This window comes from Arachis ipaensis, chromosome B02, assembly GCF_000816755.2.
Source record: "Arachis ipaensis cultivar K30076 chromosome B02, Araip1.1, whole genome shotgun sequence".
NCBI lineage: Eukaryota > Viridiplantae > Streptophyta > Magnoliopsida > Fabales > Fabaceae > Arachis > Arachis ipaensis.
The window spans coordinates 82850766-82858097 of NC_029786.2; positions in this window are offsets into that span (position 1 = coordinate 82850766).

The window sequence follows — 7332 nt, forward strand, 5'->3', positions numbered from 1 at the left end:
CTCTCCTTTTGGGTTTTCTTCTGTATTGCTTGGGAGAGTACTAGGAGGGATTTCAGTGATCCTTTTACTCAGCTGGCTCACTTGTGCTTCCAAATTTCTAATGGAGGACCTTGTTTCATTCATGAAACTCACAGTGGCCTTAGATAGATCAGAGACTAAGTTTGCTAAATTAGAGGTATTTTGTTCAGAGTTCTCTATCTGTTGCTGAGTGGATGATGGAAAATGCTTGCTATTGCTAAACCTGTTTCTTCCACCATTATTAAAGCCTTGTTGAGGCTTTTGTTGATCCTTCCATGAGAGATTTGGGTGATTTGTCCATGAGAGATTATAGATGTTTCCATATGGTTCACCCATGTAATTCACCTCTGCTATTGCAGGGTTTTCAGGATCATAAGCTTCTTCTTCAGCAGATGCCTCTTGAGTACTGTTGGATGCAGCTTGCATTCCATTCAGACTCTGAGAAATCATATTGACTTGCTGAGTCAATATTTTATTCTGAGCCAATATGGCATTCAGAGTATCAATTTTAAGAACTCCCTTCTTCTGAGGCGTCCCATTACTCACAGGATTCCTCTCAGAAGTATACATAAACTGGTTGTTAGCAACCATGTCAATAAGTTCTTGAGCTTCTGCAGGTGTTTTCTTTAGGTGAATGGATCCACCTGCAGAAGTATCCAATGACATCTTAGCTAATTCAGACAGACCATCATAGAATATATCCAGGATGGTCCATTCTGAAAGCATGTCACAAGGACACTTTTTGGTCAGTTCCTTGTATCTCTCCCAAGCTTCATAGAGGGATTCACCTTCTTTCTGCCTAAAGGTTTGAACATCCACTCTAAGCTTACTCAGCTTTTGAGGAGGAAAGAACTTGGCTAAGAAAGCCTTGACCAGCTTATCCCAAGAGTTCAGGCTATCCTTAGGTTGAGAGTCTAACCATATTCTAGCTCTATCTCTTACAACAAAAGGGAAAAGCATGAGCCTGTAGACTTCAGGATCTACTCCATTAGTCTTAACAGTGTCACATATTTGCAAGAATTCAGTTAAGAACTGAAAGGGATCTTCAGATGGAAGTCCATGAAACTTGCAGTTTTGTTGCATCAGAGAAACTAATTGAGGTTTAAGCTCAAAATTGTTTGCTCCAATGGCAGGGATGGAGATGCTTCTTCCATGTAAATTGAAATTAGGTGCAGTAAAGTCACCAAGCATCCTCCTTGCATTATTATTATTTTCGGCTGCCATCTCCTCTTCCTGTTCGAAAATTCCTGTAAGGTTGTCTCTGGATTGTTGTATTTTAGCTTCTCTGAGTTTCCTCTTCAGAGTCCTTTCAGGTTCAGGATCTGCTTCAACAAGAATGTTCTTGTCCTTGCTCCTGCTCATATGAAAAAGAAGGGAACAGAAAATCATAATAGGGATCCTCTTTGCCTCAGTAGAGAGAGGTTCCTTTGTGTGAGTAGAAGAAGAAAAGAGTGTAATGTAAAGAAGAGAAGAGGAAAAACTCAAACACAAAGAGGGAGGTAGTGTTCGAATTTTTGGGTGAAAGAGAAGTGTTAGTAGATGAATAAATAAATAGAAGGAGATGAGAAGAAGAAGTTTTCGAAAATAAATTTTGAAAAAGAGTTAATGATTTTCGAAAATTAAGATAAAATTAAAATTAAAATTAAAAATTGAAACAATTAATTAATTAAAAAGAATTTTTGAAAAAGAGGGAGGTATTTTCGAAAATTAGAGAGGGATAGTTAGTTAGGTAGTTTTGAAAGAGATAAGAAACAAACAAAAAGTTAATTAGTTAGTTGAAACAAATTTTGAAAATCAAATTTTAAAAGATAAGAAGATAAGAAGTTAGAAAAGATATTTGAAAATCAAATTTTTGAAAAAGATAAAATTTTGAAAAAGATATGATAGAAAGATATGATTAAAATTAGTTTTGAAAAAGATTTGAATTTTAAAATCAAAATTAATGACTTGACTCACAAGTAATCACAAGATGTGATTCTAGAACTTAAAGTTTGAATCTTTCTTAACAAGCAAGTAACAAACTTGAAATTTTTGAATCAAAACATTAATTTTTGATGATATTTTCGAAAATATGATATAAAATTAAGAAAAAGATTTTTGAAAAATATTTTTAAAATTTTCGAAAATAAAATAAAAAAATGAAAAAGATATGATTTTTGAAAAAGATTTTGAAAAAGATAAGATTTTTAAATTGAAAATTTGATTTGACTCATAAGAAACAATTGAATTTTAAAAATTTTTGAAAAAGTCAATCCAAATTTTCGAAATTTATGAAAGAAAAAAGGAAAGATATTTTTTTATTTTTGAATTTTTTTATGATGAAAGAGAAAAACATGAAAAAGACTCAATGCATGAAAATTTTGGATCAAAACATGTGATGCATGCAAGAACACCATGAATGTCAAGATGAACACCAAGAACACTTTGAATGTCAAGGTGAACATCAAGAACTTATTTTTGAAAAATTTTCAAGAAAAGAAAATATGCAAGACACCAAACTTAGAAATTTTTCATGTATAGACACTATGAATGCAAAAATGCATATGAAAAACAAGAAAAGACACAAAACAAGAAAATATGAAGATTAAACAAGAAGACTGGCCAAGAACAACTTGAAGATCATGAAGAACACTATGAATGCATGAATTTTCGAAAAATGCATAAAAATTTTTAGAAAAAATGCAATTGACACCAAACTTAAAAATTGACTCAAGACTCAAACAAACAACATAAAAACTTTTTGATTTTTATGATTTTATAAATTTTTTTTTTTGGATTTTTGTATATTTTTATTTTTTAAAAAATTATTTGAAGAAGAAAAATAAAGATTTCAAAATTTTTAATATGAATTCCAGGAATTTTGTGCTCTTTAGTCTAAAGCTCCAATCTGAGGGTTAGACATGGCTTAATAGCCAGCCAAGCTTTAGTATGCTATTACATGCATTGAAGTGATTAGTTGAATCCTCAGTCCAAAGGAATTTGGACATGGCTTTACAGCCAGCCAGGATTCAACAAATCATCATGAAACATTAGAATTCATTCTTAAAAATTCTGAAATAATTTTTTAAAACAAAAGAAAAAATATATATATATTTTTTTTTTTCGAATATTAATTGGGAAAAACGAAAAAAGAAGAAAATATTTTTGAAAAATTTTTGAAAACTTTTTGAAAATAAAATAAGAAGAAAATTACCCAATCTGAGCAACACAATGAATCGTCAGTTGTCCAAACTCGAACAATCCCCAGCAACGGCGCCAAAAACTTGGTATGCAAAATTGTTACTCTGAGGTTGTAAAATTTGTTGTTCGTTCTCTCCCTGGCAATGGCGCCAATAACTGGTGCACAATACCATGGTCCAAACATAACTTCACAACTTCGCACAACTAACCAGCAAGTGCACTGGGTCGTCCAAGTAATAAAACCTTACGTGAGTAAGGGTCGATCCCACGGAGATTGTTGGTATGAAGCAAGCTATGGTTACCTTGTAAATCTCAGTCAGGCGGATATAAAATGGTTATAGTATTTTCGAAAATAATAATAAATAAATAGAAAATAAAGATAGAATTACTTATGTATATCATTGGTGAGAATTTCAGATAAGCGTATAGAGATGCTTTCGTTCCTCTGACTCTCTGCTTTTCCGCTGTCTTCATCCAATCAGTCTTACCCCTTTCCATGGCAAGCTTTCTGTAAGGGCATCACCGTTGTCAATGGCTACATCCCGTCCTCTCTTGTGAAAATGGTCCAAATGCTCTGTCACGGCATGGCTAATTATCTGGAGGTTCTCGATCATACTGGAATAGGATTCACCCTCCTTTTGCGTCTGTCACTACGCCCAGCACTCGCGAGTTTGAAGTTCGTCACAGCCATCCCTTCTCAGATCCTACTCGGAATACCACAGACAAGGTTTAGACTTTCCGGATCTCAGGAATGGCCATCCATGGGTTCTAACTTATACCACGAAGATTCTAATATCTCAAACTCGGTCCTCTGTATTAGATATCTAAGAGATACTCATTCTAGCTTGTTGCATGTAGAACGGAAGTGTTTGTCAGGCACGCGTTCATAAGTGAGAATGATGATGAGCGTCACATAATCATCACATTCATCATGTTCTTGGGTGCGAATGGATATCTTAGAAGCGGAATAAGTTGAATTGAATATAAAACAGTAGTACTTTGCATTAAATCATGAGGAACAGCAGAGCTCCACACCTTAATCTATGGAGTGTAAAAACTCTACCGTTGAAAATACATAAGTGATGAAGGTCTAGGCATGGCCGAATGGCCAGCCCCATGATCTAAGAACTAGATGTCCCAAGATATCTAATACAATAGTAAAAAGTCCTATTTATACTAAACTAGTTACTAGGGTTTACAGAAGTAAGTAATTGATGCATAAATCCACTTTCGGGGCCCACTTGGTGTGTGCTTGGGCTGAGCTTGAAGTTTACACGTGCAGAGGCTTCTTTTGGAGTTGAACGCCAAGTTGTAACGTGTTTTTGGCATTCAACTATGATTCGTGACGTGTTTCTGGCGTTTAACTCCAGACTGTAGCGTAGAACTGGCTTTCAACGCCTTTTTGCGTCATCTAAACTCGAGCAAAGTATGGACTATTATATATTGCTGAAAAGCCCTAGATGTCTACTTTCCAACGCCGTTGAGAGCGAGCCATTTGGAGTTTTGTAGCTCCATAAAATCTACTTTGAGTGCAGGGAGGTCAGAATCCAACAGCATCAGCAGTCCTTCTTCAACCTCAAAATCTGATTTTTGCTCAAGTCCTTCAATTTCAGCCAGAAAATACCTGAAATCACAGAAAAACACACAAACTCATAATAAAGTCCAAAAATGTGAATTTAACATAAAAACTAATAAAAACATCCCTAAAAGTAACTAGATCCTACTAAAATCATACTAAAAACAATGCCAAAAAGCGTAAAAATTATCCGCTCATCAGTACCACGCTCCTACCCGAGAGTACATCCCATGTTCCACATCCGGGTTGGGTTACTCGACCCGCCCATCCTCTAGGATCAGCTAGCTCATGAGCGCTTATGTGGTTTTGGCCCACATCACACATATTCTCTTTAGTGTGCTGATGTACGTTATTGGGCCCCTTACCCCTAGGAGCAGCATCTTCATCAGTTAAATGTAATCCCATAACCGTCGATCTAATTATAGGAGCTTCCGTTGCTTTTTTCAAATTTACCGAAATTCCCGTATGCCATTCATCCAGTTCTTCGAGGGAAATGACCCTTTTATCCATTTCCTGTTCGTCTGCCAGTGCCACCTGTGTCAATATCTCCGCTGCCATGTCCCACCCCATCTTTAATGGTATGCCAAACTCCAACTCTGTGCTGCATTCCACTCTACTTGCCTCTCCTATCTGCTTCACATTGTTCAAACTAGCCACCACGGTCACTTGGTGGTTCCCATAGCCAACTAAACTCTTCTTAAGATATCTGGTATTAGCGGCATCTTCTGTAACATGTTTCGCCTTATCATCAAGCTATCTCCGATGCTTAGCCTCTTCCACAAAGATCTCTTTACCCCGCAATCGTATTCGGTCCATCTCTTGTATTGCTTTCAATGCCCCTCCCTTCGTAGTATACCTTATGAAGGCAAACAAGTGGATCCGTCCATTCTTCTGTTTACACAACAAATATATGTCGTTTATCCGCCCTGTCCACTTAAACAAGTGAAACAACTCTTTCTTCGAACTATCTTCCGGTAAATTGTCCACAAAAATTGTAAATGATTCTTTTTTTTCAAACATTGATACTCTTCTCGATTCCAAATCCGTGGATCTTTTTCATTTTGTAAGTGCCTAACTCTATCCCACCCTATGTTTCCCCACCCACTCGCCCTCTCTCTCGTTCTCTCCTACTCTCAGGAGTACCTTAGATCCACAAAAATTACGGACAAATTTAAAAGATATGAACACCAAAAGACTATACTATTGTCTAAAGTTCGTTATGAGTGGATACATTTAAGGTCGTAAGATTTTAAAACAATCTGTAAATATAATTTTATACTTTTTAAAATAAATTTTCAATTGAAATTATATGGCCGAAAAGTTACAGATGAGGACTTAATAAAAAAACTTTTTCACATTCCATGTTTCTAACCTACTATTACAACAACAGTATTGTGAAAATGATTTTAAAAGATATTCTGATCTAATAGATTGTCTCCTATTGACAGAATAAAATAATAAACTATTAATAAAAAACTCATGAAATCCGTCCTAATAACAGTTGAAATCGTGGTCGTGGCCGTGGACATGAACATGACAAATGGAATAATAGGATTCCTACTCATAATCAAAAATGGAATAAACATGAGAAGCATGCTCCGAATAATTTTTTTTTTTGAAGTAAAGGAGCTCAACACACAAAGTGGAGCATTAAAGCAAACCAGTACAACACACGAACTAGGTAACAACATCAAACTACTCAACTTACATGACAACCCCTAGTCATCTTCGGCACTGCCATCAACAACCATAGGGTTCACCACCAAGCCATTCATCAGCGAATTCAAAAGATCTGTTCAGAATTTCTTCCACACAAGATGCTTGGGTTTTGAAAATTCTACAATTCCTTTCTAGCCAAATTGTCCATATAACAGCACAGAATCCAATGAACCACCGCTTCCTCTCATCCTTTCGTACTGACCCATTCGTCCAACTTAGAAAGTGCTCCTTTAATGAACCTGGCACTGCCCAAAGCCTTCCAAGAGCGAACAGCCAAGCACTCCACACCTGCCAAGTGAGCTCACACTCGATAAACAAATGAAACGCAGTCTCCTCAGACTTACCGCATAACACACACAAATTATCATGCTGTGCTATAACGCCTAATCTACGTAGTCTATCCTTGGTATTCACCCTGCTGACCAGCACAAACCAAGCAAACAGCTCGATCCTTGGAGGTACAAATCCTCTCCAAATAGCACTAGTGAAACCATAGGTTGTGATGTCCTCCGGGAGGACCTCTGCTTGCAACACCTGCACAAAGGAGTTAGTGGAGAAAATACCAGATTTATCAAATTTCCATACCACACTATGAAAGCTCCGAATAATAATTTACAAAATATGAAAAATTTGTGCCATGATGTGGATTCAAATGAATAATTTATAACTAAGAGACTAACTCCTAATTAACTCAGCTAAGTTATATTTATAACTAATTCTATTTATTTAAAATTTTAAAATATAGTTACAATTTAAGACATCTATAACAAATATATTTATAACAATAATATTTTTATATTTTTTAATATTATTTTTATTTTTAATATATTTAAAAAAAA